Source organism: Mercenaria mercenaria, chromosome 2 (genome assembly GCF_021730395.1).
Source record: "Mercenaria mercenaria strain notata chromosome 2, MADL_Memer_1, whole genome shotgun sequence".
Classification (NCBI taxonomy): Eukaryota; Metazoa; Mollusca; class Bivalvia; order Venerida; family Veneridae; genus Mercenaria; species Mercenaria mercenaria.
Genome location: NC_069362.1, coordinates 63,710,220 through 63,722,564, shown reverse-complemented (window position 1 = coordinate 63,722,564; position 12,345 = coordinate 63,710,220).

Genomic DNA, 12,345 nt, shown 5'->3' with positions numbered 1-12,345 from the left:
AAGTCGTCAGAAATGCGTTTAATCAGATATATCATGATGTTTTAATTGATAAAGATAATGAAGAAAAGTGAGCGCTCACAAATAAAATAGGATATATTAGGTCAATAGTGGACCAAAAATAAAATATTTTAGATTAATAGAAAGAAACATTGTTCACTTTTAATAAATAAAATCTAGACAGATGTCTTATTTGGATGCTGTGCTCATATATTTTACATAGTCTTGAAAGCTTTTGTCAGGGAACAGCTTTTACTCTTTTTGTTTGGACATATCTTTCTCTTATTTAAAATATTTGAAAGTTTAATGGGAATGATCACTTTGCTTAGTAATAAAACTTATTTGGCTTGATATAATTTTTATGGAATAAAACATATCAGTCAGGAAACTTGGATATTAAGCAGAGTAATCTTGAAAAACAGCAAACGGAATGGTCATGCTTGATGACTAGCTCCATATTTCGAAACAATTTAAAACAGCATCAGCTCATAGAAAGAAACAGTTGTTTTATATGAAAATTGAACAGCATATAAAACATGCATATTACTCCACAAATACTTGTCAAGTTTTTTCGATTTTTGTCAATTTACTGTTAAATGCATTAATTTCAGGAAAAAGACTGCATAAAGGGGCCACCCTGTTGGAGAGTTCAACGCCTTTAAAACACACTATTTTCAAAGAACTGTTAGATGCATTCGCAATAATGTCCCAGTACAGAAATTTCTCATAACTTGGTTTAAACTAGTTTTCAGTAATTGTTTATTTTTTATTTCTTAACAATGGCATTCCTTTTTAAAGACGTACAACTTTTTAGATATTTAAGTATCCAGTCCGTAAAACATAGATTTTTGGTAAAGATGTTGTTCGTTTTTGTGATACTGCTTAACCTTTAAAACTGATTTATTCTATTAAGTTTATACGTAAAATCCTTGAATTCCATTAGTTAGAGTTTCCAATATGAAAACAATGTTGTAAAATTTCGTCCTTTAGTCATTTCAAAATCTTTCATTCAAAATCTTCATTAAGAACTTGTATTAACGGTTGTTAGTCGCTGAGAACTAATGTTTTTGAGTAAAAAGTAAACACACTTTTATACAAAACACATAAATTACGTAAAACTGCTGTATGTAATGGAATATGAACTTCGCAATTACGCTGACAGAGAAGACGCACTTGGGGAATATAAATTTAAACAAGGTTTTGATTGCTTCATGAAATGCTATATACAAAATGTAAAACAGCCAGGTATAACTTTAAAAGTTGACATTTGAATGTAATGACAGATGGATTTTCGTAATAACTCCTTAAAAGGAGGCACATGAGGAAAATAAGTTTGAGAAAGATCTTGGCAAGTTGCATTAGCATTTGATAGTGAAATTGTCAGGTGCTTTATGGAGCCTGTGAGATACAATAAAATTAAAGAAAAGAAAACTAAAGTGCATTACGTTGTTATTATGATAGGAGAAATAACTAATATATATGAACGCGCTTAACAGTTACGTGTTGATTCTAAATCACGTTTTCGTTATTTCGAAAAGTGTCATGCGCCTAACATTTAAACTGGAAAAAGGTTTGTGTTTGACACGTAGGCAGTGACATCTGTCGAGTTCGTTTCTTATGTTATTCATTTTTATAGTGATTTCTACCACGGTTCCAATAATTGTGTCTTCGGTTTAGACCGATTGATAAACAAAAAGCGAGGTAAAACATCAGCTGTTAGCAAAACTTCAAATCTCAAATAAACATGTACAACTCAATATTCTTTAAAAAGAGGGTATTACATGAGAGTCTTTTCATATTGAATTTATTCGACGAGTTTCATAAATTCAATGTGGAAAGTCAATTGTAATATACTTTTTATCACATGTTACCTATTCCTATCGAAACATCAAAATATTCTGCTTTCTTTAACTATTATAACAAGTCAATTTGACCAACGTCTCCTAGATTGTAAACGACGTCGACGTCAAATCTTTATTCTAAATAATATTTAGCGCCATGTACGCACCAAGAAATAGCGCTTTCAAATTTGATCAAATATTTTACTTAAATTGTTTAAAATGAAATGTCACATAGCATAACTGTCTTAATTAATTTATACATACACGGAGTAGGTTATTAGCCGTGCAGAATAAAGCGCCATCATTTGCGCCCTAATGTAACTATTCCGCAAGACGTATTACCATTTCCGGTCCTGGCGTGTATAAACAAAGGAGCATGACGACCTACCATTTGGCGCCATAGCCAATAAACAGTTCTGTCATATTTTATCTATCTGCGCCCTCGTGAAATTATTACGCCCGACGTATAACCGCATAAATAGTGTTAAAACACTCTTTTGCTATAAATTACTTCTTAATTACACTAGTATATTATCATTTTTATGCCATGGCTTTATTACACTCCCGCGACGTCAAACGTGTGATAAATTATATATAATGTGAATTAACTGGCAGCCTTGCAATTCACATTATATATAATTTATCACACGTTTGACGTCGCGGGAGTGTAATAAAGCCATGGCATAAAAATGATAATATACTAGTGTAATTAAGAAGTAATTTATATATAATGTGAATTAACTGGCAGCCTTGCAACACTCAGCAAACAAGTGCACAGGTAAAACAATTTGCCCACATTGTGCAGGGCCACACTCGCATTATGAATGCCAATACCGAAACATCAAAAAATGCGCAAATTGCAACGGTTTACACAGTGCAGCATTCAAAGGGTGTTTGGCATACACAAACTATTTACAAAACATTCACAAGAAAAATGACGCAATCAAAACAGAATATGAGGCCAGAATGAGAAATGCTGGCCTTACATCTGGTCAAACAACACGTGCAAACACACCAACACAAACACTACACAACAATAAAGAATATATACATAAGACCAAGGTTATGGAAATAATCAAAAACATAGCACCTAAGATACAAGGTCAACAAATAAATGACCAGGCACTTGAACAAATGATAGATGAAGCCATATCACAGGGCAATAGCGCACCAGAACAGCAAGAAGAAACACAAACCGCGGGGGCAAGGAAAACCCCCACCCCACCCACTTCATCACATACAGGCAATGCACCCAGATACCATAACAGAAGGTTATCTGGACCCGCCAACACAATAGGTTCAATAGACATGCAAGGCCACATGGTACAATGGGCCACAGACGCCCTCGGTGGGTACCTCACCACCCCCCACCACCACCCCAGTGGTATGCCGGATATGGTACCTATTAGGTGACATCGGATCTAACTCCCTGTAAATTAATTAACAATAACCCCATACAATTAATTAATTAATAATGTCCGGTGTAGATTCCAAGACGGCATGTAATCGTAACTTTAATATAATGTCTTGGAACGCCCGGGGGTTTGCAGGGGACAAAAATACAAAGGTCACCGAATTAAACAGCTTCCTTAAGTCATCCACAGATACAATACATGCCGTGTGTATTCAGGAAGCGTTTAGATATGGAAAAAAAAATAACACCACCAAAGCTTTATGACTATGAAATTGCAACATATCAAAAACGCACAGATCAAGAAGGAGGCGGTACAATAATATATGTCAAACAGGGCATCAAATTCACAGTTGAAAGGTCAATAATTCACAATGAATATGAAATTAACGGCATAACTATATATGGTCACAGCAAAAACATAACAATTTATAATTGTTATGTAGCATATGAAAAACATAACACCGAAGAACACTATCAAAAAATGTTCTCTAACATACGAAACCACTCAGTAATTCTGGGAGATTTCAACATTAAAAACCCACTCTGGAATCCCCGGGCGATCCAAGGTGTGACTCGGCCTCTGAGACTATGTTAAATCTATTATCACAGAAAAATCTAGTTGTATTAAATGATGGAAATATAACAAGGCTAAGTGATTTACCAAATCAAAAAGACTCAGCAATAGATTTGGCAATAGTTTCTCATACATTGGCACAATATGCATTCTTTGGAGTTATCAATAATACTTTTGGCAGTGACCATTTTCCAATATTGCTGGGATTAGAATTTTCAATAAAAACAGAGGCGATTCATACCACCCGCAAATATAAGATAGGTAAAGCAGACTGGGACCAATATCATGACTTCGCAATCAGGCATTTCCATTATAACACTGAGGGCAAGACAGTGGATGAAAATCACACACAATTTATAAATGATATCTATAGTATTAGTAAAAAGAGTATACCAATGGTCAAAGGCAAGAACAATAGGAAAAAGGTTATACCCTGGTGGACTGAGGATTGCGCAAATGCAGTTAAACAAAGGGAGAATGCTAGGAAAAATTATAGCAGAAATAAGAATGATGAAAATCTGCAAAAATACAGGTCACTCCGTAATAAGGCTGTAGAGATCATTAAAAAAGCAAAACGCACCAGCCTTGAAAAGTACATAACACAAATAAACCATAAAACAACATCAAAAGAAGTATGGGACGTTGTCAATAAATTTAGAGGCAAATCATCTAGCTCTATTGGTACACTTCTGAACGACAACGATCCGGTGGTTATGGAAAAAGATAAGGCAAATTTTCTGGTGCAACACTATAAGAAAATCAGCAGTAATGACAATTACAGTGCTGAATTTTTGGCAAATAAACAATATAAAGAGCAAGAATACGATCTCTACAATGAAAATAACACAGCCCCACATGACGATATTGAGTATAATAAACCATTCTCCCTCCTTGAATTAAACATGGCCCTTGATCAATGTAATAGTTCTGCCCCAGGCGAAGATGCGATCCATTATGATATGATTAAAAATTTACCAATACATGCCAAAGAAAAACTCTTAAAGCTATATAACCAGTCTTGGAAAGAAGGCTCTACCCCAGAAAGCTGGGGCGAGGCCATTATAGTACCAATACTTAAGCCCAATAAGGAAAAAACAAACCCTGCTTCATACCGCCCCATCTCCCTAACGTCAACCCTCACCAAGGTCATGCAAAGAATGATAAAACCAAGACTTGAAACTTATATTGAAAATAATAATCTGTTCTCCCCATATCAGTCAGGATGTAGGAAAGCCCATTCGTGCGAAGATCACCTCCTTCGCTTCGAATCAGACTGTAAAGAGGCCCATCGGAAAGGTTATTACCTACTAGGCATATTTTTAGATCTAAGTAATGCATTTGATAGGCATTGGAATAAAGGGTCTCTCTTGAATTTAATATCTCTAGGCATTAAGGGGAGAATGCTTACATGGATCGCTAATTTCCTGGAAGGCAGAAAAATTAAGGTAAAGGTCAATGGCCATTTGTCAGATACAGTAGAACCTGACAATGGCACACCCCAGGGAAGTGTGATTAGTCCACTGATCTTTAATCTCATTATGAACACTCTAAACACGGCTATAGATGCACACAACAAACAGTCCCCTCCCGGTGACCGGACCGAACTTGCCCAATTTGTAGATGATGGAGCCACATGGGTAACATCACCAAACCCACATAGTGCATTACTAAAAGGCCAAAAGGTCCTTGAGGTAATAGAAAAATGGAGTAATGAATGGGGATTCACCATCAACCCTAATAAAACACAAGTGCTAATGGTGTGCCGGCAACCATATCTTAAAGTCCTAGCAAAATCGAATAAAGTAACGCCGGAACTTAAATTATGTGGTAAAGCCCTTGAAATAGCACCGACCGCCAAATTCTTAGGAATGTATTTTGATCAATATTTAACGTGGCACCATCATATAAATAATCTAGTTAATAGGTGTGAAAAAGATATTAACCTCTTGAGACTAATATCTGGAACAAACTGGGGAGCTAATAAGAAAACTAAACTCATGTTATATAACTCCTTAATTATGAGCAAAATTAATTATGGTAGCACAGCATATGCGTCAGCCTGCAAATCACAGTTAAAAAGGCTAGATGTAATACAAAGTAAGGCCCTAAGAGTAGTCACTGGAGCATATAAAACAACTAATAAAATGGCAGTATTAGTAGAAACGGCCCAGCTACCATTAGATATAACAAGAGAGGTCAATATGCTCAAATATTGGGCCAGATCCAGCCGCCTAGGTGAAAATCTGCCATAAATAATACAATCAAAGCACTGAAAGAATGCCCCAGTACCATCGAAAGGGTTAGAAACGGTCACACTGGTAGGAAAGAGCTTAGAACCCAGCCGTACACTCGAGAGGTTAATAGGTTACTAGATAAATACCAATTAAGTGAAGTAAATATACAAGAGCCGGTGTTTTCATATAATGCTGGGATCATGGTCACAACCCCCGACTTAAGCCTTAAATGCTTCATTAATAAAACAGAAGATACCACCCAGGCCAAACATATAACAGAAATGCATATAATGAAGCATTATAGGTCACATTACCATATATATACAGACGGTAGCAAAAATCCCAGCGAAATAAAGCGGGCGCGGCCTTTGTTGTCTTTGATCCCTATAGCAAAGAAATTTGCTCGTCGGCTTTCAAATTAGACCCTAGGGTCTCCATATTCACGTGTGAGGCAACAGCCATCCAACATGCACTGAAATGGATACCCGAAAACATGCCCAGAAACGTAGCTATATTTACAGATAGTTTGTCTGTATTACAATCAATAAATACAGGCAGGTCACAATCAAGATCTGATATAATAGTTGACATTATTCATAAAATCAGCCATCTCAGTAAAATAGGTATACATGTTTCCCTAATATGGGTCCCGAGTCATGTTGGCATTATGGGAAACGAAAGGGTCGATCAACTAGCAAAGCAAGGGTCCGAAAATGGAGCCCAAAACAGGTCAAATTAGCAGTATCTGAGGTTAATAGCATAATAAAGGCCAAATCAAAGGAGTTTTTTAGACAGAGATGGCTACAACAAGACACAATGCGCTGCGCCCTCTCAGAACATATCCCCAGTAAAATGCAAATTTATAGCACAAACACCGGCCATGATAAGATCATTACAGATTAAGGCTGGGGCGGAACGGTCTGGGCTGGGAGAACTACTCAGATAAACATCTATGCCCACACTGTACAGAATACGAAACATTCAACCACGTATTCTTTGACATACACAAAGAGTGTACACGAAATGCAGAACACAGATTGGAACTTGAATGTGGACTCCTGAAACTCGGGTTGGTCTGTATAGACAGAAAGACACTCCTCTTCCCTCCGAAGGAAGTCGAGCAGCAGGTCTACAGCCTCCTAATACATTTCATCACCAAAATAGGCTACTTGAACAGAATATAAACAAAACATAACATTACATAGGAGGGGCCCGACCTAACAATGAATTTTATAACTTTGGCCTTAATTTAATATCACAAAGTACCAGGGGGTTTGAATCTCTATATGCACCCCGTCTGGGGGTACCATGTAAGGCTTAACGGCACTGGTGCGGTCAATAGAGATAATATAATCTCAGGGGAAACGTGTATAAACATGTTAAAATCCTAAACTTCGTACAAAAAAGATGGCGTCAATAACCAGGGGGGCTGAGCTTGTATATGCACCCCGTCTGGGGGTACCATGTAAGGCTTAACGGCACTGGTGCGGTCAATACAGGCGATATGTCCTCAGGGTGAAAGGCGCTATCTATTAAAGTTGCTAGGGTCGGGCCTCAACTATGAACAGCTAGAAATAAATCCAAGAATAACATAGTAACAGGAGCCGACTGTATATGAAGCATACCAAAATAAGCCCGAAAGAGGTTTTAATATTATAATTTATATTATAGTATTTTACTTTTAGTTGTTAAAATGTATATATACATATGTTATTTTTATTGTTTTATATAATAATCAAAAGGCCAAATACTCTTTTAGCAACCAGTATCTTTTAAATTGTTATAATTTTAAACATATACGTAATTTTAAGCCATGACTAGGCTAATTTTAGACAATGATTTTAAAACTAGGAGACACATCCTTGCAAACACTTTACATTTCGGCAAGGATGGTCACCTGTTTTTACTAAATTAGTTTTAAATATATTTTTATAACTTAATTTTATTAAAAACTTTAGGCAAAATAAAAATCAGAAATAAGAGTCTTTGTGTTTTCGTTTTTCGGCAAAGGTCGACTCTGATTTTATCAAATTTTATCAAATTTTAGCTAGCTTTTTAACCAACTTTTATTCAATTTTAACTTTTTTATACAAATTCTATAATAACAGTAATAAAATCATAAAACCATAAGCAACCAATATCAAATAAAGCTATAAAATAATATAAAGTATTGGTCAGCACTGTATATATGTGATAGGGACCTATGGTGGCATGCATAAGCATGACCCAGTCCGAGAAAGACGCCACCATAGGAAAATCCAGTAGTGATGATGATCCGGAAACATACAGACGTCGACACACAACGGTAAACAAACAACAGGTAAACAGGTAAATTTTAAGTAAAAATTCTTACGCGTAATTTAGGCGACGGGTACACAGGATTCGCGTGTAAAACATTTATTAATATATATTTTATCTTTAAATTTGCAGAATCGCTAAAGAACACATAGAGCTATATTGCTAGACCATTTTTAGGAAGATAAGTTCATTAAAATGACCAAAATCACGTAGAAACGGTCGAATTTTGATAAAAACAACCGCAAAATTTCATACAGCGCGATCGTAAATATCTTTTACATATAATATGTAAAGTAACTAATACCGATATAATCATTAAATTTAGACTTTGGACTATAAAGTGCAAAAACAGAACTGAAAAACATTAAAAAATGACAAAATGACAGCATTTTAAAAATATAGTAAAACGGTATCGGTGAAGCACATTGAATGTTTACGAGAATATAAAATAAGCATATTTATCGATATGACACATTTATGCAGTAGGCGTGGCGTGTAATCTATAAATAACCTGTGTACTGTCAACAATCGGACGTATATAGAGGCTATGTTTTAAACGTATTTTTAAAGTTTTAATGTTTTTAAAGTTTTGATATTAATAAAATAAAGCTTAAGAGTATAGATGTAGTTCATGGTCAGTGGCAGTTTTTCTCAGGCGCTTCAGGAGTGTTAGTAAGGTAGTCGCGGCTCTTACCCTGGATGACAAAATTTAATAAATTTAAATACTTTTATAACCTATTTATTATTCCGGAAATTATGACACAGTTTAGGGGGGTATAACATTTAAAAACAATATAATAACAATAAATACTCCAGCCAAGACCCAGACATGTTCAAAAATAACACCCGGGCCTTGAATTAAGGTCCCTTTTTAACTATATCATATGAATCTAATTCTTTGGAATCGATCCAGGCGCCGACCTGTATCTGGCAACGGGTCTCAAAATTCAAATCTCGCTGGGCCTACGATTGATTAGTTAGACTGGAAACAGTCATAACTACGCAGCGCAGCGTAAACAAATAAGAATGAATAAAACAAAACAAAACAAAACAAAGCAGCCTTGCAATGATGACAATTTCGGGGTTTGCTTAAAATGAAGTGGGTAACAGTTTCTAATTTCAACTGGACTGTTCTATCGACTATTATATTAATAGCATTTCCTTCTCCATGCTTTACAATCATTCTCTAAGATATTACTTTTTGAGTCTATATGACTCCGTCATCAGAACCGAAAGTGGATGAATCAAACTCTATTGAATACGTACTATATACATAATGAACTGCTACGGACCGGCAATTTATATCGGACGACATATAATAAAGAAGTTTATTACATGATGAATATTTGGCTTAGAATCGTAGTTTATTATGTAGATAATTAGAGGTCGTCGACCTATTGTACGTAGTGCTTGTCATGGGCTTGCTGTTACAGCAGCGGAGCCAGCAAAGATATAAGTTGTAAATGTCTTTCAGATACTTTTTGTGTTGAAGACTTGTTTATTACCTACATTATGATGTTAGTGAGATCGAGTAGCCTATTTGAATTCTGTTTTAGGTGCTGTGTGGCGACTTTAAAATGTCAATGTCCTTGGATGCCTTGTTACTATAATTTCTGGTCATTTGAGATCATTGATTCCATTCAGATCTTACTAAAAGAGATATCAGACTAATCCGGTGCCGGGAAGTGTGAGAGGTGTTGTACATTTCATTGCCTGTCATAAAAGACTCAGTCAAACTGATTTTTCTATTTCTTTGCTTGGTTGCGCTCATTGTTTTCAATGGATCTTCTTTCAGATTTGATTATATCTTGAAGAGCTGAAACATGTTTGTTCTTTGTACTGAAGAACATGGATTTCAAAAGAAATGTAAGGACCAGAAACTGTAGCAACATTGGGAATAATTGATCAAAACATAGCAATTAGTAAACATAAAGTTAGGTTAGGATAGTTAACAATGCAATAAAATAAAGTAATAGTTTCAAACTTATATATATTGAAAAGAAACAACCCCACAAACAATTATTGCTATACAAAAAGAAGGTCGGTGGTTCTATCCAGGTGCCCGTCCATGCCTAAACTAATGCTCGGTGGGACACCTGGTGTCTTTCTCCGCTAAGAAAAACTGGAAACTCACCATTTGAACTATATTTGTGTCGATGTGATGTTATACCCTCAAGAAACGTAAAGAATAATCAAAGTGTTCTCGTGTACAGGACACATTTCTTTACGAGAGGATTTGATGTATTCTGATTTAAGTGTCATAATTTCAACTGGATTTTTAGTTTTTCTTTCATTTTTTCCCCACATTGCTCTGTTTATTACCGCTTTTCCAACAAAATCTGATCTCTAACAAGTACATCAATCTAATAGGGAAAGCCGCGTTCTATTCTAAAAGTAGGCAAGCCTAAATGATACCTCGTTCCTTGATGCTTAAGCTTTAAGAGGACGCATATTGCTACATTCACAATTCACGCAGAAATTAGGAAGGGGTGCATATATAAGAAATTGATGGTGGGAAGATAAAAAACATATTCCTAAATTGATATAATACTGATGGACACCTGTAATATTCAGTACTTTGTGGATAAGGATGTGGTACTATAAATGTAATAAGGAAACAGAGATCTTTGTGAAAGTACATTCAACACAAAATATTAAGCTTTTATATAAGGAAAAAACAGGTGTTTTACAATACCAGTGTAATCAATAACGTTGTAGGGATGAGTTTTTCCTTCTAACACACCAGGTTTGCTTAAACATGTAAAAACTTAACGCCCCGTCATCTCAGCTTTGGATGGACGCCATCTTTCTCATTGACAAAAAGTATAAACAAAAAAATCGGAGTGGGATTAGCATTGCAAGGGCATAACATGACATTCTACACTATGAATACCTTAGTACAGATATCTAAGATGCAAGACAGGTCTGGTGTGTTAAATGCATAACGTCGATCACTTGAAATTGATCTTGAAAAAGTAGTTAATTTTAGTTTATTTACATGGTTTTTAATTTTCCCACGACTTCTCGGCGATTCACTGCAAATCGTATTACTGCGCTGGACGAACGGTAATTTTAATAATCTACGGGAGACAACTTAGGTGTCAGCACGTGTATGATTTTTCAAAAAAGTGTCGATGTTTATAATTTCTTATCAATTAACGAATCCTATTAAGAAAATTCGTCTTAAATATCTGAAAATAATTAATTTCTATGGACATTAATAAAAAAAATATTATTTACTGTGGACTATTTTGCGAATTGAATTCATTTCCGCTTTTAGTTGTGAGGCACTTCCGTTATACTTTTTTACAACAATAACAAATACAAAATGAATTAATAAAGTCACATATAAACTGACTGCTACTCAGATCAGTGTAAGTGTAGTTGTTATTACAACATCATACTTGTTCATTACGTTATGAGATAATTTTTTTCCTGAACTGCATTATCAATTAATTACATTTAGAAGATATTGCATTTACAACTTGTCTGACCCCGTTTATTTACGTGAATGACAACTAGTCTCGTGCAACTCGTGCAAACAGAGTTATGAAAAGTATGGTGGACAATTAAAGGACACATTATAAATGGCATAAAATTGACGATAATTGTATATAATCGTCAAGTTTTGATCATTTTCATTCCTGCTGTGTATTAGTAAGTTTTGTGAATGATATTAGGAGGTTACTTTTGCACATATACACATTGATTTGACCTCTCAACCAAATTTCATACCTTATTTTAAGAATCTTTATCAAAATACATTTTCACAAGTATGTTGAATGTGTTTTGATATTTATGTGCATTGTAGTTCATGAATACCAAGTTGAAAATTAATAATGGACCCATTTCTAGGACCTTATTGCAAGCCATTCGACTTCTGTAACAATAAATGTTTAATGTATTAAGGGAAATATACTCTTTTAGTTTTGGAATATGACCTTCCTTGACCACCATATCTTTTCGTATGCACTACTTTGTAAACAA